Consider the following 23,629-nt stretch of genomic DNA (forward strand, 5'->3'; position numbering starts at 1 on the left):
CCTTCATTTGTTGCATCATCAGAGCCACCTGCTTCAGTGATACCTGTAGAGTCACAGGCCGCACCAGTACCAGATCCAACCTAGACCACTTCAGTGTCACTTCTAGCGACAGAGGGTCATACAGTTTAGAGCTCAGGATCAGAGGATGATGGCACACAGTTCCAGATCGCTCACCGTGCCTCAGCGCCTGACTCGTCCACTACAGCCACGCCAACCGACCCTTAGGTTTTGGTGTTTGACACCAAAGGGGGAGAGGGATCGAGTATGATAGACTTAGGGGGAGCGACATATCTAGGGGGAGCTTAGTTATTACATTTGGATTTTTATGTGTGATACTTATTATGCATTCATGTTTACTTTTATGCATTGAACTACATAAGTGTGATCGTAATCATGATATTTATGTGATATGTGACATGTGTGCTCTCTATTTTAAACTTTATATATGTCATGTCACTTGGTTATGCTCATTTGCTTTGCTTCCGCATTTTACTCCGATGCAAATGAGCTTTATTTCTTGTACTCATGCTTATTTCATATCCATTGAGTACATCATGTTGGCTTGGGTCATATAAGCTTGCCTAACTCTTTTGTTCTTATTGTCAAAAGCTTATATGAACCAAGCATGTTGAAAACCTCATCTCTTTTACATACTCGAGGTTGTATTGTCATCAATCACCAAAAAGGGGAGATTGAAAGCATCTAGGCCCCTAGTTGGGTTTCAGTGATTAATGACAATATGTGATTACTATGACTAACGTGTCTTTTGCAGATGCAATTAAGTTAGGTCATGGTAAAGATAATTGATTGGGGAATCATGGTTGTCATGCCCCTATGATGGAAATCGTTTTGGTTTTCAAAGGATGGACGATAAGGTTAAGGATGGACTAGTTCTAAGTGTCGTTTTGTGTTGAAGAGACACTTAGAGTAGTTTAGGACTTTGTTTTTCCTTTGGCCATACTATTAAGGGGGGTATGGACGGGTAGCTTGACCTAGGTGAGTCTAGTGGGTTAGGTGTGGTGCACACTTATCAAATCTAGCACTAGGTAGCTCCTAAGTAGCCCTTAGATCAATTTAAGCAAACTTTATTCACATATGATTGCGAGTTGGAAGTGAATGGAGGGTCAAATGTTGACCGGACGCTGGTTCCGGTGTGACCGGACACTGGCGTAGAGTCCGATCAGTTCATTTGATCAAGGTGAAGTCGTCTGGTGTGACCGGATGCTGAGAGGTGAGTGACCGGACGTTGGGTGCCAGCGTCCGGTAAACTCTAGTAAGGTTCTAGAGAGCAGTTTTCATGATCAGACGCGTTCGGTCAGTGCTGACCGGACGCTGGTCAGTGTCCAGTCACAACTTAAATGGCTTAGTGGCGGGTGAACTAACCGGAGCATCCGGTCACCCCGCAGAGGCACACAACGGTTCGTTTTGAACAAGGGTGTATAAATACTTCCTCTATTCATGTGAGGGAACACTTTTACTCATTTAAACAGCTAAGAAACACCCTTGAGAGTGCCAAGAAGAGCAAGGTCCTAGTGAGGTGATTGAGATTTGAGAATCCAAGAGAGAGGCCTCATTAGTGAAAGCAAGAGTAGCAAAGTGTGCATCCACCCTTCTCATTAGGCTTGTCGTGGTCAAGTGAGAGTTTGTTCTTGTTACTGTTGGTGATCGCCATCACCTAGACGGCTTGGTGGTGATTGGGAGTTTGGTGATCATCCGGCGGAGCTTGTGGATGACCCAACTCAAGTTGTGAGCGGTTGTGTGTGATTCACCGTAACGGAGTGTCGAAGAATCAACCCATAGAGAGCACTTGATCCTTGCACGGATCAAGGGGGAGCTACACCCTTGCGCGGGTGCTCCAACGAGGACTAGTGGGGAGTGGCAACTCTCCGATACCTTGGCAAAACATCGCCGTGTTCCTTCTCCTCTCTTTACTTTGACCACTTACTTTTGAGCAATTCTTGTCTTTACATACTTAGAATTGCCATGCTATAGTAGGATTGGAACATAGGTTGCTAAACTTTTGTGCGGTAGATCAATAGGAACATATTCTAGGCACAAGGGGTGAAGTGGGCTAACCATAGGGTTTAATTATTGCAAAGAATTTTAGAATTAGCCCAATTCACCCCCTCTCTTGGTCATCTTGATCCTTTCAGTGTGATCATTAGATGCATGCTAGGACATTAGCTTGGCATCCTCGGGGTTCCTGAATATATCACGCAGGCGATCGATCAAGGGCAGGTGCCACATCGACAGCGCAGGACTTTTCCTCTGCGTGTAACCCTCCTCTTCCTCGTCCTCATGAGACAGGATCTGCTTCACACTACTCTTCTTCGGCCCACTCGAGGCTCCCTCGTCGTTCGCATCCATGCAACAACCGGCATTCCTCTTGTATCAACTCACGCCGTAATGCGGACAGCTCTCCAAGTTCTCATACTGGCCATAATATAGGATACAGTGGTTAGGGTAGCTGTGGAACTTTTTAAGCTTCAGCACCATTGGCCGGATCAGCTTCTTCGCCCAATAAGTATTGGTGGGCACCTTGTCATCCTCTGGGTATGTGGAAGCAAGGATACGTAACATCTCATTGAAGCTAGTATTGGACCAGCCATGGCGAGCCTTCAGCATCAGCATCTGGAGGTTAAAACACAGTGCCATCTATAGCTTCGGACAGTCCTTATAGAGGGGATCAATTGCCGCCTGCTTTATCTCTTTGAAATTCTCCAGCCACCTCGGGCTCTCAAAGAGAATGTCGTCGTGGTCGAGGCGGTTAGCCATTTCCTCAAAAAGCTTCACATCCTCGGGCTCCATCACAGCAGCATGCTCACCATCCCCATCACAGCCCCCACCACCGTCGTCGCCCATGTCTTGGAGTAAATCATCCATCGTGATGTAATAACGATTAGCATTGTCGCCAGCAGCAGTGCCGTGCCCGCCGGCTTCTGCTGCTAATGATGAGGGTTGTTGTCCTCCGTCAAGTTCTGCAGTCACCGCTGCCGGTTTCCTCCAAATGCACCAGCACTCGCATCTAGATCTACATCGCTGTGAAACGTCCAGACGGTGTAATCCTTGACGAAACCATACCAGACCAAGTGAGATTGCACCACATCATCTTCCTAGGCAAGCTTGTTCTGGCGGCGATTACACAGACAAATGATGCACGGCCGCTTTAGACTCAGACGGTATTTTTCCACAGCGGCAACAAACTTTTTCACCTGAGCGTAGTAAGACGGATCCAACCTCGATGTCTGGTACATCCACTCTCGCTAGTCCATGCCCGCTAACCTTGCACCCACAGCGAAATGGGCATATAAGCAGAGTAGTTTAAAAAAATGCAGCCGAGTAGCTCTAGATCTATTTTCTCTCTCCTCCATGTAGATCTAGATCTAGAAAAAAACACCGAAATGTTGAAAAAGAGAGAAGAATGAGTATTGGAGAGCGTGTAGCAACCTCTTGCGGTGCCGCCCTTCAACAAATCCAAGGGCAAAACTTCTCCCCCTTAGAAATGCTCAATTTCGTGGGTTTTGGAGCTCAAAACCCGCAAAAATGGAGAAGCCGTGAGGAAGAAAGGTGGGGGTAGCGGCTGGGGGCATTTATAAGCCTAGGATTAACCGAGGCGGGCAACTTAAGCGAAACCGCCTCGGTTTATCGCCGAGTAACCGAGGCGGTCTCCTTAGGCCAACCGCCTTGGTTAATCCATTAATCGAAGCGGCATCCTTAAGCGCCCACCTCAGTTAATACAGATTAACCGAGGTGGTTGCTCTGAGGCGACCGCCTCAGTACCTCAGTTAATCGGAATTAACCGAGGCGGGCGAGTAAGGGTGCCCGCCTCCGTTAAGTGTTAACCGAGGTGGGCGCTGGGCCGGCTGCCCGGCCACCGAATAACGGAGGCGGGCAACCTGCCTGTGCGCCTCCGAGCCCCAAAACCAAATGCCTCGGTTAAGTTTTACTGTAGTAGTGGATAGCACTTGTCATTGGTCAAAGGGATTGTTTTAGGTAGCTTCACTTGGCATAATATTCTTCGAGGATATGCTGGGTATTGGATGTCCATCTTTTTTCGGAATACAGATCTATAAGTGATAGAGAAAATAATGGGAACACATTTTTTAATATTTTTAGTGCTGTTTTTACTTTTCGAAGATTGACTTGAATTTATGCCACATATGTTGAACACCTCTGTTAAACAATTTTCATAGGTGGTTGGCTTAAGTCACACGAATATAAAAATCATATCAAATGGTTCTTCCAAGACCGTTGAACACTACTCCAGTTCCATGGATCACTAGAGTTCCATGGATCGCTGCCGATCAAGTTCAAATTCAGCATCACCGGCGGAATCAGACCTGACAAAGGGTAATCAATAGTGATGGACTTCCCTACCACACTGCAAGTTCCTAGCTGAGTACAGCCTCTACTCGGTAGTGAGAGTACGATAGTGGCTACCACGTCAGTGGCTTCAACTAGCATTGACCTTTTATTTCGTCCAAGACTTTTGTTGATACATTTTACTATTACATTTAAATAGAGGTTGTCCTCTAATATTTTACATTTGATATCATTATTAATGCATCACATCTCTCACTGCCATTTAGAATTCGCTAGAGTTAATAAGTACCATAAACTTAAACCAAAGTTTGTACTTTAGGAGGTGAAGCCTCCTAGATGTCAATAAGTTTCCTGCTGAGCTCCTAAGCTTGTAGTGAGTCACAAGAAGGTCGTCGAAGTTTGATTTTGCCTCTGCAAGGGATGAGATCAAGGTAGTGAAATGAGGAAAGTTGTTGAAAAAGACCTAGCTCCCTAGGATTCGTGGAGGTGAATCCTATCTTTGGTAAAAATGTCGTGTGTCATCACTATTTGTTCTTGTCTTCTTATTGTTCAATTTCACTTTTGCCTGATTCAGACAGACTACATATTCTTGTGTTCTTGGTTGTAGGTTTTGGGAGGAATCAACCTACTATATGTCCAACGACCCATGGTAACAAGTAGAATCGATTAAATAGGCCTAATCTTTGTAGATTTCTGATTTCAAGTTACAGAGTCTAGGAAATTCTAGCCCGGACCTGAATTTCTAGTCATAGGAGATCTGGAGGCTCGTGGAGGAGGATGTGGTAGTTAGAATGCTGGTTTTATAGCCTTTCATTAACTAAGGAGGCCAACGCAAGGTGGCCGTCTCTATTAACAGTTAATGGAGGCGGTCGCCTTAAGGGGTGTTTGGATTCAGGGACTAAAATTTAGGAGGTGTCACATGGGGGTATCGCATGGGGTGTTCGGATACTAATAAAAAAACAAATTACAGAATCCGTTAGTAATCCGCGAGACGAATTTATTAAGCCTAATGAATCCGTTATTAGCACATGTTTACTGTAGCACCACATTGTCAAATCATGGACTAATTAGGCTTAAAAAATTCATCTCGCAGAACAGTCTCAATTTGTGCATTTAGTTTCGTAAATAGTCTATATTTAATATTCTATGCATGTGTCCAAACATCCGATGGGACAGCGACTAAAGTTTAGGAGATCGAACCAAACACTCTCTTAAGCTAGCTGCCTCCATTAATGATCTACTAACAGAGGTGGTTGGCATAGGTAGACCGTTAATCCTCTAACAGAGGCGTTCGTCTTAAGGCGGTCACCTCTATTAATAGATCATTAATGCCTTTGTTAACAGCTTAATGGAGACGGTCGCCTTATTAAATTGACCGCCTCCATTAATAGATCTTAATGGAGGTGGCACCCTCTATTGCGCTCGTCTCCATTAATGTTTGGGGCCTATCTCTCAAAATCTTTTTTATAGTAGTGATGGCTAGGAATTCTTGTCCTGTTAACCTCAACAAGTTTTATATTTTTAGGAACTTATAAATTCAACCCCCCCCCCCCCCCCCCCACACATCCCTCTCGGCAACATTTCGATCTTTCGATCTTTTCAGATGGGCTTGCAGGCTTACATCCAGGCACCAGTACTTACTCTCTCTATCCTGCAATACAGTGCGTTCTAAAAATTCAAAAACAACTTAACGGAACACTCAAATGACGCATGTACCCATGGATTATTCCAATTATAGAGTTTCTCCTCAAATTATGGCTTCCTTTTTAACAAACCTTGCCAAATCTAAACATAGTCATTATGTAGAATACATTGTATTTCAATACAAATTTTAGAAGTCACAATGCACTCTATTTTAGGACGTAAGGAGTAGACCAGTGTGGCAGGATAAGGCGACAAAACAGCCCTACATAACAATATGGCTGGCTTTTGAACATTATTATATGCTTTAGGTTGTACTACTAGATTTTATAGCTGATTGGGTTCTATATTCAACCTTGATATGTTAGTAGTTTTTTTTTAGATAATGGATTTTTATTAATACGGCGTCTATATCCACGAAGGATATATATAGCCAAAAGGATACAAGAGCACTTAGACTCACACCTTAACAAAGAGAAGAACACACAACAACAAAAAAGACAAGAAAAAACCACGACCTCGGCACATCCCTGCTTCTCGACACCCTCCCCTGAAACGGCTAGATTCGGCGAGTGGAAGTCGTCAATTCACCACCGCCCCTAGTGCGCCATCGCTGCAAACCTCCACTGGAGCCATCTTCATCCGCTTCAAGTGAGGTGACGCCATTTGTCGCCGGTTAGCCCACCTTCACCAATCGTCGTTCAGTCGGAACTAGCCGATCAGACGCAAGCCGACAGGATCTCCTTCCACTTCGCCGGACACCCAGGCCGTCGCCGCCCCTAGGACACCACTGCCTACGGAACCACCTCTACTGGATCCGCCTTCTCCTTGCTGAGGACTGGTCGTCGACGCTAAGGCCGCCGGCCGATCAGCACGCACGGTGCAAACCCATGCACGCAAGAGCACGTGTGGCTTCGGCCGCAGCCCCATCCACCCGACCGCCGCCTGGCCTAGCGAGCGCATTGGGGTCAGGGCGTGCGCGGGCCTCCAGCCATGGCACCGGCCACACGGTGGTCGCCTGGCCTAGCCGGCGTGCGTGCGCGGGTGCCAAGACACTAGGATGGAGCCGGCGAGTGCGCGGGGGCACAGGCGCGTGCGTGCCTCCGGCCACGGCCCCGGCCACTCAGCCGCCGCCTGTTCTGGCCGGTGTGTGTGCGCGGGGGCGAGATACTCGGATCTGGACTTGAGGAAGGCCAAGAAAATCGTTGCCAGGGAATGAAGTAGCGCCGGTCGGAGTCGGATGAAGCCCAGTCGCTGTCGGATTTGGTGGCCCGCAGCCCGCCGCCGCTAGGAAAGGGGCGACGCGGTCAGATCCGCTTTGGACGAGCTCGCCGGCGCCGTGAACGGTAGGGGAGAGGACGCCGTCACCACTTTTAGTTGGTTATGCAGAGTTTTCCGTACTATTATTTGCAGACCCACAATATGCAAGTTGATGGAAACTGGAGTGATCAGACTCGAGGGCTTGAAACCATGGGCGATTCTCTTCTCCAGCCATGCAACGCAGGACCTATATAGCAGTCGCTGTATACTTACGACCAGCAGGAGATCGAAGGTGGGGGCGCTTCACTCGATCAGCTATGAGCTATCACATTCCATGGGGCCGCTTCATCGTGTTCTTGCATGTCCTGAGCGTATCCCTATCCAACATTCACCGCACGTCTCAAGGCTGCTCCATGGAGGAGAAAGCTGCCCTGATGGAGATCCGCTCTTACCTGGGGCGCGCAAACGCCACGGCGCTGCCTTCATGGGGGCGCGGCGGCGACTGCTGCTCGTGGGAGCGTGTGAATTGCAGCGGCAGCGGCAGTGCACGCAGGGTGTCTCATCTCTACCTCTCAAAGCTATACGATAGTTCTACGCATGATGGCTGGTCTGTTTGGAAATTCAACGCGACAGTCTTCTCTGCATTCTCTGAGCTTCAGTTCCTGGATCTGTCGAGGAATTATCCCAGCTCGCTATGCTCCGACAGTATGTAATCAACTTCTCTCTCTTCTAAATACTAATGCTTATATCGTCACCATCGATCTAGTCTTTGCAATATAATCTGTACGGATGAAAAACTCCACAGGGTTAGTAGGGGGGGCTGAACCTGACAAAGCTTCAGTATCTTAACCTCAGTGGCAACTACTGGTTGCGAGAGAGCGCCCTTGCACCTCATGGGGAATTGGTTTCGCTTCAAGTCTTGGATCTCAATTTTAATGCCATACGCGGTGTTCTTCCTGCTGCAGGTACAGAAACGAACATTTGTTCTTGACTTATATATTGATGAATCAAGAATTGGCACCTGGGATGTGCTGATTATATTGGCAACTGCATGTTTTGCAGTCTTCGAAATCCTTACGAACATGCGGGAACTGAATCTGAGAAATAATCAGTTCAACGGAAGCCTCCCGAAGACTTTACTTGCACTTCCTCACCTTAAAATCCTAGATCTATCAGGTAATTCATTAGAAGGAGGTATTCCAAATAGTTCGTCTTCAGATGAAGAACCGGCTCCACTGGAAGTGTTAAATCTCAACAACAACAATATGAGCGGAGCTTTTCCAACCGAACAAGGTACAGAAGTGATCATTTAATTCAAATTAGAATTCAAGTTTTTTCAAATCAATACCTCAGAAATGTTTACATGATCTTCATATTTTCAACAGCATTTCGCTACCTCAGAAACATACGGGAACTGCATTTGAGTTCAAATCAATTTAGTGGGAACCTTTCGGCATTCTTATTTTCACTTCCACATATTGAACGGTTGAATCTCTCCGAAAACCTGTTTGAAGGACTTTATCCCTATAAGCCTCTCCTCAAATCTTTCTGTCTCTCAAGAGTCTTCGCTTTTCTCAGAACAATTTGAGTGGCCAACTATCAATCTTTTGGCTGCGTAACCTCAGTAAACTCGAAGAGAGATTGACCTGTCTGGGAACACTAATTTAACTGTTCATGTAAATATCCCTGGATGGGTACCTCCGTTCCAATTGAAACAGCTAGCACTCTCTGGTTGTGATCTTGGCAGAGGCATTATTGAAGAACCACACTTTCTACGCACACAGCTGCATTTAGAGGAGCTTGATTTGTCCAACAATAACTTGTCAGGACGCATGCCAAACTGGCTGTTTACAAAAGAAGCAACTCTGGTTAACCTAAACCTTGGCAATAACTCGTTAACTGGATCACTGGTTCCAATAGAGCACCCCCAAACTGCACTGCAGGCTATGACATATCTAACAACTGTACTACAGGGCAGTTCCCCGTGGACTTTGGCTCAATGTTTCCATGCTTGTCCACTCTGGATTTTTATCACAATAACTTCTATGGACAGATACCAATGTCATTATGCCGCATCAATCAAATGCTACTTCTCGACCTGTCGAACAACAATTTTTCTGGTGAATTGCCGCCTTGTGTGTTTACTGATTTTCCTGAGCTGTGGATCTTCAGTGCCACAAACAACCAACTTGGAGGTTTGGTGTTTGGTGGAATGAATAATTTATCCGTCGGTTTTGCATTACACCTAGGCAGCAACAAATTTGAATGAACGCTGCCTCGTCACTTATCAGGAAGGTTGGTAATCATGAGTTTGTATGATAACAAGCTGTCTGGCGAACTTGATCCTTCATTTTGGAATCTATCTAGTTTTAGTGTCTTAAATCTTTCTGGAAACCGTATTACTGGCAACACTCATCCAAAGATTTGCAACTTGACAACCATTGAGATTTTGGATCTTTCAGATAACGGATTTAACGAGCCCATACCAAGATGTAGCAGTGCATCTCTGAGTTCACTTAACCTGTCAGCGAATTCCTTGTCAGGAGACATCTCGCATGGTCTTTTCAGCACACCAAATCTGATGACACTGGATATGAAATACAATAAGTTGACTGGTAACCTCAGCTGGTTATTACAAGATCTTTATGATATTAAGGTACTTTCACTACTGGATTAAGGCGCTTTGCCGGGTGCCGAATGCACCCGGCAAAGGCTACTTTGCACTCGGCAAAGCCTTTGCCGAGTGCAGCACTCGGCAAAGAGCCTCCGACAAAAAATTAGTCAGCAAAGATTTCTTTGCCGGGTGCTTTTTATCGGGCACTCGGCAAAGACTTTGCCGAGTGCAAACCCGGCACCCGGCAAAGAAAAGTGGTCGTTACGGCACCGGCTCCGTCATCCCTTGCTTTGCCGGGTGCCATGTCAGAGGCACCCGACAAAGATTTTTTTAATTTTTTTTTCAAATTATCTTTGCCGGGTGCCGTGCCAGGAGGCACCCGGCAAAGAATTTTTTATTTTTTTTATAATTTCTTTGCCGGGTGTCGCACCGCGGAGGCACCCGGCAAAGAGTTTTTTTATTTTTTTTCGTAATTTCTTTGCCGGGTGCCAGGTCATGGGGCACCCGGCAAAGAATTTTTTTTTTTTGAAAAAACTTTGCCGGGTGCCCTGGCCCTGGCACTCGGCAAAGCTGGGAATTCCTTTCAGAGAATTCCCAGCTTTGCCGAGTGCCAGGGCCAGGGCACCCGGCAAAGCCTCAAAAATTAATTTTTTTATTTTGTTTTTTGATTCTATAATCACAAACACAGCATATAAAAGATATATATCACATCTGAAGCATCACAAAGACAATATAGCATATATATATCACATCCATCTCATCACAAACTCAATCCCACACATATATATCACATCGCGAATACAATACCTCACATACACGACATCACAAACATAATAGGTCCAATTACCATCGAAACAAGTCGATAGTGGATCACAGTGCATCACATGTCCATCAAGCGGTGAAAAAGAGATACAAACTAAAGGTGGGGAGGAAACTGAATGCCTGGTGAAGGAAACTCGGCACCGCCTGCTTGCGCCTGAGATGGGTCATTCAAACCCGCCGACGGAGGCTGCATAAAGGACAAGATATTCAGGCGCTTAGGGTGGGTCATCTAATGAAAGCACTAGTCGTAGCAATATGGATTCATACTCACTGGACTAGCTACAACTGGCGGCGGCGCTGGAGCGAACATCGGCATAGGTACACCGTTCACTTGCCCAAAGTTCTGCAGGAACATCGTAATCTCCGCCAGCTGCTTGGCCTGTGTCTCCCGCTCGGCTTGTCTTTCCCGCTCGGCCACCTCGGTCCTCGCCGCCAGGTCCCACAGCTCCTGAGCCATCCTTTCGTTATCGTCCTACAACATTTCAATCGAATGTTTTAGTAATGTAAAGGTAACTAAGTTATGTAAAGATCAATGTACGAAGAGTTAAACTGGACTAACTTGGAGTGCGTCAACCCGCTGCTGTGAAGGGGACGGCCGTTGGCGTATGGCCGGGCCTCCGCTCGGGGTACTTGCTCGGATCTAGGAGAGGGAGGGAACAGAGCCGGACTCGAGGGTGCCATCGCCAAGCCAGTACCGCCCATGCTTCTTGCCCTATCTGATCCTCATGACAGTCGTGCCATCAATGTCGTCGGTGCTCGGATCCCAGTCTGGCCCCTGGACCGACCTTGCGTCCGACGCATAGGAGCTGATGCGGGTGTGGGCGCTCGGGTTGCTGTACGACTCGGGTGGGTCATCCGGGCTGAAGGTGACAGCGGAAGTCGCCTTTCCCTTGCGGGCCAGTCCATACGCCATGAACGTGGACAAAGGCTGGCCACCATGCGACGCCAACTGCGAGAAAGACAACAAGATGATTAGAAGTAACATGCAGAATGGAGCGTCAGAATACTAAAAATGAATTCACGTACCCAAGCTTGCTTGTACGCGCCGAGGCTGCGGCTGCCTTGGTGGTGTGTGGGGCCTGTCGCCTGCAAAGCCCGCTCCCGGTGGGCTTCGTGTTCCTGGATATAACCCTCTGTGAACCACCTGTCCACGATCATCTCCCAGCAGTCGGCAAAGGACTCGCACCACCATGGAATCATCTACATGTCATAAAGAATTTGAGATGTAAGACGACCAAATGAAAGCTACTTAATCTCAAAACGAATTAGTATTTTTCTTCTTCATTTACCTCAATGTACTGTTCCCGGGTCAGAGGCATCTGTCTTGCCTGTGTCTTGCTAACTTTCTGACCAAGTCGCGTGGCGTAGTACTTGATGATGCAAGTGAGGCGCTCCTCGTAGTGCATGTTGCTGATGCGTTTCCTGGCACTTTTCACCAAGTTCTTCTCCGCCCTCTCCTCCTGTCCCTCTTCACACCTGAAAAAAGTCTGCAGACAGACACAATGTATCAATTCATTATGTCAAAAAGTGTCAAATGAATGCGATGTATTGATCAAAGTTGTGCGAACGAGACTTACCCAGAACTTTCTCCTGACCCGCTCCTGCTTGTCTTCATAATCTGCGTCGGGGGCAGATTTGTAGTGGTCCCACGATTTGGCCGGCCCCACGGTCCCCTTGTGCGTGACAATGCCGGGGTAATAGTGCCTGCACAGAAGCCCCAAGATGTGGTTGGGGTTGCGTGAGTCACCAGGCGACACAACCTCCCACTGCCTGCACAAGTCATTAACAAACATTATTAGTTTCTCTGACAATTTTCAACAGGTTATATGAAGTAGCTGTGATTAAATCTAAAGTTAGTTACCTGTCCCCCTGGGGGCGGATCACTGGGCGTAGGGGAGGAAGCGGAGGCCCAGGGAGTTTTGAGGGACCTCGCAAGTAGGGGCTAGCCGCAACAGAGGCAGTGGAACTACTTTCGGCCTCACCGCCCTCCTGTGCCTCTCCCTCACTGTCCGTCGCTCGAACCTCGTTCGTCGCCAGAACCTGCTCATCCTCCGAGGAGTTCGTGGTACGACGCTCCTCCAGCACGTCACGCGGCCTGACTAGAGGAGGCCGGCCCCTCCTGCTGCCGCTCCCGCTGCCGCTGCTCCTGGCCCTCTGCCTCCTCCTGTCCGATGTGTTCTCTCCGGCATCTGCGTCCTGACGTGCTCTCTGGTACCTCGAGTTCACGTTCCTTGGCCCACTGCCGCCCGCCATCTTTGTTCAATCACCTGCAATTAAAAAGAAACAAACAAGACATCATTACATGTATTAGAAATAGATGCTAAGTAAATAAACAAAACACGATTACAAAATAACATAGTATTACATGTATTAGAAGTAATCATCATTATTGGGATTATCTGGATCATATGTCTCGTCATCACTATCAAAATTGTCCAAATAAACAAGACTGTCCGAAGGTTCAATGTTGCCTTCATCATCATCATCTAAATGTAATCGCTCAAGTATTTCTATGTCCTTGGCATTTTGCACCTCATCTCCTTCTTCCTCGTCATCAACCCTTTCATTGTCTACTTCCATTCCAATCGCCTCAGTTAAGTCTATCACCAACCTCCCTTGTAGCCCATCTTCTTGATAGAACTCTCCATCATATGTGTTTGGGTTAAAGTTGTAATCTTCATTGTTTGGGACAGCTAGTCTACCATGTGGTGATACCTGGTGCATAATAGACCAACCCTGAAGAGCCTTGTTGCCTTGGCATGCGTATGACAAATAATAAACCTGCACGGCCTGATCTGCCACAATAAAGACATCTTTTCCTTGATAGATGGAATCGTGTCGAATCTCGACTTGACCAATATTAGGGCTCCATTTCGTTAGTCGAGGATTGAACCAGTGGCATTTGAACATGACGAGACGAAGAGGTTTCGAACCATAAAATTCAAGTTCATAGATATCTTCAAGTATGCCATGATACTCGAGGCCATCAGTGCCGGGAGTACAAACTCTGCTGTTTGTGGTTTTTCGATGGGGCCGAGCTCGCTCGTAGCTTCTTGTGTGAAAGTGATATCCATTCACATCATAACCTGAATAAGCTTTCACCTTACTGGCGGAAGAAATAGCTCAACTCTGCCAGCACTAGCCAGAGATGCTCAGGAACGTAGCCTCGTACCATCGCCCGAAGAAGCCGCTCAATCCATACGTGGTAGTCATGACTCTTCATGTCGTTGACTCGCATAGTGCCTAAGTTCACTCCTCTGCTCAGGTTCGCTGCATACCCATCAGGGAACATTAACGCCTTGATCCATCGTAGTACTTCCCTCCTTTGTTCGAGTTTCAAGATGAAATCGGCCTTAGGCCTTTTCCAGTTCTTGCCGTTTGTAGGAGGCCACATCACTTGCTGTGGTCTATAGAACAACGTCGCCAGGTCCACTCTAGCCTTAGGGTTGTCCTTAGACTTGTCAGTGTCCATGAGTGTTGTCCAAAGTGCCTCAGCGATATTCTTTGCAGTGTGCATTACATCAATGTTATGGGGCTGTAGAAGGTCATCGAAATAGGGGAGCCTCATCAAGCTGGACTTATGAGTCCACATGTGTTGCTCACCATATCCCACAAAACCACCTTCTTCATTGGGCAAGAGAGCATCTATCTGAGCATGAACCTCGGCACCAGTCTTCAAGTGCAGTCTAGGGTCCATGACTGCGACACCTTTCCTGAAGTTCTTGGTGTCCTGTCGGAATGGATGGTTGGAATCTAGGAATTGACGATGTTGATCGAACGACGAATGCTTACCACCCTTCTTCAACCAAATGAACCTCACAGCTTCCTGGCATATTGGGCATGGGAACTTCCCGTGAACACACCAGGCGCTGAATAACCCATACGCCAGGAAGTCATGCATGGAGTACTGGTACCAGACGTACATTTTGAAGCTTTTCTTTGTAGCTCGGTCGTATGTCCATACCCCTTCATTCCAAGCTTTGATCAACTCATCAATCACAGGCTCCATGAACACACCCATCTTACTCCCTGGGTGCCCGAGAGTTATCAACGTCAAGATCACGTTATGTCGTTGAAAGGCGACGCTAGGGGGAGATTGAGGGGGATAACAAACACGGGCCAACATGTGTAAGGGGCAGACATCATGTCATAAGGATTGAACCCATCTGTTGCCAGCATGACACGTACATTACGAGCCTCATCGGATTTCAAACGATGCTTGTCATTAAAGCTGGTCCATGCTTCACCATCAGATGGATGCACCATCTTGTCAGGATGGTAGCATTTGCCATTCTTGTGCCACGTCATCTGTTTCGCGGTTTCCTCGGTCATGAATAGCCTTTGAATCCTCGGCACAAAGGGAAGGTGTCATAGGACTCGGGCGGGTATCTTAAGCTGGGTCTTCTGGCCACCACCGTCACCAGACTCTACCTCTAGGAACCTGGAGGCTTTACACTTCGGACAGTACTTTGCCTCCTTGAGTTCTTCTCAAAATAGGACACACCCGTTCGGACAAGCATGTATCTGCTCATATGGCATCTTTAGTGCTTTAAGGAGCTTGTGTGCCTCGTACATGGTCTTCGGCAACACGTGGTTTTTTGGAAGCAGGGTGCCAACCATGGCCAACACCTTATCGAAGCCTTCTCGACTCCAGTTTAAATCAGACTTCAACCCCATCAAGCGACTTATGGCATCCAGCTGGGAGACCTCAGAATGAGCGTGAAGGGGTTTCTGTGCCGAGTCCATCATGTACTTGAACGCATCTACGGCTGCCTGCATCTCTGCCTCCTCACGTCCTTCAGCAAACTATGCTTGGTGAACATCATCTACCATGTCTGCTACCCCAGCATCAGCATGGAAAGCCTCGACGTGTTGTCTCACCACCTCCTCTCTCATATGATCGGCTTCACCATGGTGGACCCACCGGGTGTAGTTCGGCGTAAACCCATTCTTGTGCAGATGTGTACCCATGAGTTCCTTGTCTAGCATTCTCCTGTTACCACACTTGTTGTAGGGACACAAAGCCATTTTTGGGAATTTTGTGGCCTTGCCAAATGCACGATTCAAGAAACGATCGGTCTTCTGCATCCATTCATAGCTGGCATCACCCTGACTTGTCCGGCCCGTGTACATCCACTGACGGTCCTCCATCCTCTAGCATATATAACATCACCACAGGTGACCATCAATTGCATCTACGCGGTGTCCCTACTCTCTAATAGGTGAGGATAGGTCCTAATCCCACCCGCGGATGCGTAGATGAGGTTAGTTTCCATGCTCCGCTCCTTTCCGAGATGGAATTTCGGCAGCACCTCCCCACCGTTCTCCTGATACACGTCCTGCAAGGGAGAGTGTGTATCCGGAGAACAACGGAGAGGTGATGCCGAAACACCTTCTTGAACCGGAGCGGAGCATGAAAACTAACCTCAACTATGCATTCACGGGCTATCCAAAAAGCGTGGACAATCCGAAATAGATACGGTCGCAGATATGCAAAGGTCCGCATATCTCCGACCGTATCTCTTTCGAACAGGAGACACCTAACTAGGTTACGCGACCAAAAACCACATACGAATAGAGGGGTTATACCTAGGGTGGCGGTGAGGTCCGGGTAGCGGGGCGGTGGAGAGTCGGTGCAGTGGCGAGTCGACGCGGTGCAGGAAGACCCGCAGCGCCGACGAAGACGATCGGGGTCGCCGAGTCCCTCCCATAGGTCCTCCTGCAAAAAAGGGCAAAAATGGTTAGTGTCGACTCAAAATTTCGGCAGCACCTCCCCTGCACGGGGAGGTTCCCAAAACCTACAAAAAACATGACACGAAGGCCAACAACCACATATATACCAAACATGGCACGAAGGCCAACAACCACATATATACCAAACATGGACACGAAGGCCAACAACCACCAATATATCAAGAGGAGCCATGTGCTTTAGTTCTCTTTCCATGCCCATGAAAGTATTGAAGTAGTACAACAACAATTACTACTAACCCTACAACTACTACTAACACTACTACTAACAACTACTTAACTACTAACAATGCTAATAGTAAGAACTACTTAACTATTAACAACTACTACTACTAACCACTACTACTTACTAACTACTACTATTTACTAACCCTACAACTAACACTACTAACTACTACAACTAACACTACAACTAAAACTACTAACTACTACTATTAACACTACAACTAACTACTACTAACACTACTAACTACTACTACTAACACTATAAGGGTAGGGCTTACCTTGGCGGCAAGAACGGCAAGAGCGAGGGCCGGCGACGACGGCGGGGATGACCGCAGCAGCGCGAGGATCAACGGCCGGTCCGAACGGCGCGGGGATCGACGGGCGGTCGGGTCGGCACCTTCCTCTTCTTCCTCCTCCCCCTTCTCTTTCTTCCCCTTCTTCCTCCTCCCCTTCTCTTTTTTCCTCTTCCTCCTCCCCTTTTTTTTCTTCTTCTTCCTTCCTCCTCCCTTCTTCCACCTACCTCATCTACTGCTGGCCGGCGGCAGGAGGAGCCCGGCGGCCAGACCACGGGCAGTCGGCCTCGTCGGGGACGACCGGCGAGGTGGGGCCGCGTGGCCGCCGCGGCCGGCGAGGTGGGGCCGCGTGGCCGCCGCGGCCGGCGAGGCTGGGGCGCCGGGGCCAGGCAGGAGCGCCGGTCGAGCGCCGTCGGGGTCGTCGGGGCGGGGCCACGGCCGTGGGGCCGCCAGATCTGGGCTGGAGCGCCGGCCGGCCGCCGGGGCGAGCGCCGCCGGCGGTGGGCGCGGCTCGCGTGGGCGCTGGGCCGCCGGTGCCGGCGCCGCGTGGTCGCCGGGACTGGGCGGCAGGGCAGTGAGGCGCGGGAGAGGCGTGGGCGCGGTGGACCGGCGAGGCGCGGGCGCGGCGGCCGCGGCGGCGGTAGCTGCGGACCGCAGGCGCGGGGTCTGTCTACTGGAATAGAATAGGGTTGGGACGGGCCGGCCTTTTTAGTCATGCGCCTTTGCCGGGTGCCAGGTGACGACGGCACCCAGCAAAGAATTTTTTTAATTTTTTTTAAATTTCTTTGCCGGGTGCCCCATGACCTGGCACCCAGCAAAGGCTTCTTTGCCGGGTGCCCTGGGTGGCACCCGGCAAATTATTTTTTTTGTTTTTGTTTTTTTACCTCATTTTTTTTGTGGGGACTTGCTACAGTAAATATATCCCTGTTTCAAAATTTGGGACAATTATGAGTTCTTTAACAATATTTCCTTAATTTTTTCCGTTGCATTGATTTTTTCCGACTATTCCAAATTTGAACTGCAGGTACATGAAATAATGGAATTTCGTCATTCAAAAAATAGTAGTCATGATATTTAGGCTATGTCGAGGCCGTATGCAGGAAGTGGCATGAAATGTCGCGCATCATGTTGTCGTAACATGACGATGTACTCGCGGGGGAAGTTTATTTAAATTATATAAAATCCAAACAATGTCCGAAAATCACGAAACTTGTTGATGTGTCTTGTTATCACATGTGGAGGCTCTGGTAAAAAATTGAGAAAGTTTCGAGCAAGTTGCGACGTCGGCTGCCTAAAACCCAGACATCTCCACATGTCACAACTTGCTCGAAACTTTCTCAATTTTTTACCAGGGCCTCCACATGTGATAACAAGACACATCGACAAGTTTCGTGATTTTCGGACATCGTTTGGATTTTATATAATTTAAATAAACTTCCCCCACGAGTACATCGTCATGTTACGACAACATGATGCGTGACATTTCATGCCACTTCCTGCATACGGCCTCGACATAGCCTAAATATCATGAATACTATTTTTTGAATGATGAAATTCCATTATTTCATGTACCTGCAGTTCAAATTTAGAATAGTTGGAAAAATTCAATGCAACGGAAAAAATTAAGGAAATATTGTTAAAGAACTCATAATTGTCCCAAATTTTAAAACAGGGATATATTTACTGTAGCAAGTCCCCACAAAAAAAATGGGGTAAAAAAAACAAAAAATAATAATAATTTACCGGGTGCCACCCAGCGCACCCCGCAAAGAAGCCTTTGCCGAGTGCTAGGTCATGGGGCACCCGGCAAAGAAATTTAAAAAGAAATTTAAAAAAAATTAAAAAAATTCTTTGCCGGGTGCCTAACGGCGTGGCACCCGGCAAAGGCTGACGGCCACTGGCCGCCGTCAAGCCGGCCACCTTTGCCGGCGGCCATATTTTGCCGAGTGGCCGGCACCCGGCAAAGACCACATTTTGCCGACGGCTGGAATTTGCCGAGTGCCCGGCACCCGGCAAAGGCTGCTTTGCCGGAGGCCTTTCTTTGCCGGGTGTCGCCAGGCCTGGCACCCGGCAAAGAATTCCTTTGCCGGGTGCCCGATAAAAAGCACCCATTAAATTTTTTTGCTCCTGGCAAATCAGCCGTTTCCTGTTGTGTTTCCTGATCTCTCCCAGCTTATTTAATCTCTGCCCTAGGATAGTTGACTTTTCACATAACAAGCTATCAGGTTCGTTGCCACCATGTGTCGGCAGAATCTTTTGTGACCGTAATGCAGTAGAAGTAGATAATCCTGTCCTAATTTTGAAATTTATAGTGGAGAGTTACATAATGGTCCATGACACAAGAGGCTTCACCTTTGGTACAAAAGGGAATGAGTACACATATGGTTTGAACTTCTTTGATTCGATGTCTGGCATCGACCTTTCTGGGTATCTGGGGAAATTCCATGGGAGAGCCATATCAAGTCCCGCAACCTGTCCAACAATTTCTTCAGTGGACAAATCCCTACGAGCTTTGCAAACATGAGCGAGATCGAAAGCTTGGACCTGTTACAGAATGAGTTGACTGGATCCATTCCATGACAGCTAACCAGGCTATGGGCGTTAGGGGTGTTCTCCATAGCATACAACAACTTGTCAGGATGCATATATACCAAACTCTGGTCAGTTCGGCACATTTACCATGGACAGCTACCAAGGAAATAGTAATCTCCACAACATGTCACAGGGGGGCGGATGCTCGTCTCATGGTTCAGGAGTAGGTGATATGCCACCGGAAGGTAGCGACAGGATAGGAGATGATCCGGTCCACTATGCGGTCAGTGCTGCCTCGTTCGTCCTGGCATTTTGGGCCACCATTGTGTCCTTGGTTTGCCATCCGGTTGGGCGTCATGTAATTCTCAAGTTAGCAAAGATGGTGTCAATGTGTTGTTGATGGTGACTCCGGAAACCAAAAGTAAATAAAAGTAAAGCACACTTGGTACGTTAGAATTGTATGTTTGAGTATTATATGGAATTTCTTTATAACTTTCGTATCTTTTATACAAATTATTTTTATAAAGTTCTAGTATATCCGATTAATCTAGTTTGATATAAAACTTAGTGCCTGTTTGGATCCCACGGACTAAAAGGTAGTCCTATCTTTGACTACCAATTAGAAGGACTAAACATTAGCTAATTTCAAAACTAATTGAATGAGTAATGGCTAATTGGTGGGTAGAACATATTGATCCTAACTAAACCATAATTAGTCCATGGTTATTGTAGCATCACATGGACTAATCAAGGGCTAATGAGGACCAAAATATTCTACTCATCTACTAGCCATGACTTATCAAAATTAGTTTTGAAATTAGTTCATGTTTAGTCATCCTAACTGATAGTCAAAGGGTTAGTCCAAAGGCTCCAAACAGAGCTTCAGACCCCACCAATCAACGACTTTGGATGACCTATAGCATTTTCTCCGGCATCGGTATAAGGTTTTGACACACCCAAAGTTATACAGAATTTCCCAGTGCCTCTCAAGCCTAGCTACGACTATGAATATTGCCGTATCATTGATGTACGCCATGTTTGGATGCACTAGTTTCCAGTGCTGCAGCTGACTGCTACCCACCAGCTGTTAAACCTATTTCACTTTCCTCTATGCGGTCAGTGCTGCCTCGTTCGTCCTGGCGTTTTGGGCCACCGTTGCGTCCTTGGTTTGCCATCCAGTTGGGTGTCATGTAATTCTCAAGTTAGCAAAGTTGGTGTCAATGTGCTGTTGATGGTGATTCTGGAAACCAAAAATAAACAAAAGTAAAGCACGCTTTTCTGATGGTAAGTTAGGTCTTGTTTAGTTGGGTGAAATTTGGAAATTTGGCTATTGTAGTACTTTCGTTTTTATTTAACAATTAGTATTCAATCATGGACTAATTAGGCTCAAAACGTTCGTCTCGCGATTTCCAACCAAACTGTGTAATTAGTTTTTTTCGTCTACATTTAATACTCCATACACGTATCGCAAGATTCGATGTGATGGCTACTGTAACACTTTTTGAAAAAACTTTTTGGAACTGAACAAGGCCTTAGAATTGTATGTTTGACTATTATTGAATTTCTTTATATCCGATTAAAAGTAAAGCACGCTTTTTGTTGGAAAGGAGGCCTGAATAGATCACCTTCAATTGCCCGTCGGATATCTGCACACCTTTGCTTTCCCGCTGCCTGCTCATCTCTACATTGTGCTATGCTGCTTCTTCGCCAGCACTACACACTCCTGCGCATTGATTTACAGCACAGACCGTAACTTCACTCGAATGCTCCCCACTTCTCTTAAATTAGGAAACCAAAAGCAGTGGCTCACATGACGTGAATTTTAGTCGCCGTTTGGCACAGCTCTGCTTCACCGGTGAAGCTATTTTTTTTTTCTATTTCAGCTCTACCAACATCTTTTTCTGTGAAGCTAAAGTTGTTTTAAAGACCCATTTAGCAAAACAGCTTCACACAGGACACCAAACGACTAAAATGACCATAATTCCCCTTACTTTACTTTTCTTCTATTTTTTTTCTCATCTCCTTTTCACGGGTCAAGTTTTCTTTCCTCCGCTCGTCTTCGTCCTGCAGCAGACGTGCATCTCAGGAGCATCCGCGCGCCCGGGCGGTGGCCGTACTGCCAGGCCCAGCCACGCAGCATCTTGTTCCTTGCGGCGTCCGTAGCTGCGCCCGGCGGCCGCCGTGCTCGCCCCGTGCCCCAGCGGCCAGGGCATCTCCCGGCGTTGCCCACATCCGACGAAGGCCGTGCTCGCGATCTCCGGCGACCGCGCCCAGGCGGGTAGCGCCCGCAAGTCTCGCCCAAAGCTGTGCCTCTAGGCCGCGCTAGGCAGCTCCCGACAGCGCATCCCGGCAGCTCCCGGCACGTGCCGGTCCTCCGCCCCCACGCTGGGCACATGCACCCGGCGCTAGAGTCCTAGGCCCGTGCCTTCGGCGATGGCGCCCTGGCCCCGCTCCCCCGACGGGCCCGCTCCCCGTGGCTGTGTCCGGACCCGACGACGGGCTTGGCGGCGGCGCCGCTCGCACCTCCCCGAGCCTCCCCCGGCAGCCGCGAGGCTGCCCCTACAGGGCCGGTGGCCGTGACCCCGACGGGCCGTGCCCCGGTGACCATGCCCCGACGAGATGTGCCCCGGCCGTGAGGTATATTCCCCACGCGCTGCTTGTCCGAGAGAGGGCACATGCTGTCTTTTAGGTCCACTAGGGGCACTTGTTTTAGATGAAGCTAGGATAAGCTACTTTTTCTGTTCCATTCCAACTCATGTTTTTTTTAGAGAAGAAAAAATACACTTTGACTTATGAAGCTGTTTTGAAAAGATGTGTTTGGCAAAAAAAAAAAAAAAACAGCTCACAATAGCTAATGAAGCTGTCGGTAAAGCTGTACCAAACAAGGTCTTACTTGCACATTTGAGCATGGGTCTTCAAAGTGCCAAAAAAGACACCTATGAACTAAGGGCATATTTGATTCCAAATAAGTCACCTACTTATAAATTAAAAAGTGAAATAAGTGATTTATTTTGCCAAACACCACAGCTTATAAGTCACCCCTACTTATAAGTTTTAAGTTGGTTCACCCCTACTTAAACCTTATAAGTCACCATTTTCCGCGTGGGACCCACACCTTTAATGAGCTTATAAGTTATCTACAATAAAACAGGCATAACTTATAAGTCAATGATTTTCAATCACCCGACTTAATAAATCACCTAACTTATAAAAACCAAACACCCTAGCTCATTCGGAGTGCCATTTGTGTTTAGTACTGATTTCTGAATTTTAGGTGGTGCCTGTGGTATGGTACGTGGTCATCAGCACGAGGCAACTCGAATCTCTCATAAAGATATAAAGGACCACGTACGCTTTCAATAATGCTTTGGCTTTATATAAAGCAAAGGATGATGATGCTTTGGTGGGTGACCCTTGAGCATCAGCCCACTGTTGCCCGATTCCTTCCCTGTTGATATCGCTAGCTTCTGAATTCCCCGTTGGATATATACCTGCTCTACCTGCACAGCTTCGCTTTCCGCCTGCTCGCTCTGTCCTCTGCTGCTGCTGCAGCCAACCACCAGCTCTAGACTCCTGCGCGGCGTCATCCTGTGTTGCGCGGTGTTGGCCGCACCAGCAGCACCTTTATTAAAAGAAACGATTTGACTCGAGACAAGCGTCACGACGACCCAAATAAATCACTAGAAAATTGTATTCGAAATTCTAATCTTTTACACAGCGGATGGATGGAGCCCCTTTGACAGGCAGGTACGTACTACCTCCGTCTAAAAAAAAATGCAATCGAAGGACTGGACACATGTACCAATGTAATATTGAAAATTACCAGAATACTCCTATAAGCTGATTTGACATGTTTAAGGGTGTTTAATTGGATGAATTTTTTATTTTAAGCTACTGTAGTATTTTCGTTTTTATTTGACAATTAATGTTCAATCATGGTCTAATTAGGCTCAAAACGTTCGTCTCGCGATTTCCAATCAAACTGTGCAATTAATTTTTTTCACCTACATTTAATGTTCCATACACGTATCGCAAGATTCGATGTAATAGGTTCTGTAGCACTTTTTTGAAATTTGGCCTAGCAACTAAACACGGGCTTTGTAATCATTGCAAACAAAGAATCTGGCAGTAGCAATTGTAGCCAGTACCAGAGGAGGTATTACACGTG

At 47.4% G+C, this 23,629-nt stretch overlaps 1 pseudogene; it reads left to right on the plus strand.

Annotated features, from left to right (window-relative positions):
* The first annotated feature begins 7,541 nt into the window (after positions 1-7,541).
* Positions 7,542-19,861, plus strand: LOC136489435 (receptor-like protein 14; annotated as a pseudogene).
* The last annotated feature ends 3,768 nt before the right edge of the window (positions 19,862-23,629 follow it).

Source organism: Miscanthus floridulus, chromosome 10 (genome assembly GCF_019320115.1).
Source record: "Miscanthus floridulus cultivar M001 chromosome 10, ASM1932011v1, whole genome shotgun sequence".
In the NCBI taxonomy this organism is placed as follows: domain Eukaryota; kingdom Viridiplantae; phylum Streptophyta; class Magnoliopsida; order Poales; family Poaceae; genus Miscanthus; species Miscanthus floridulus.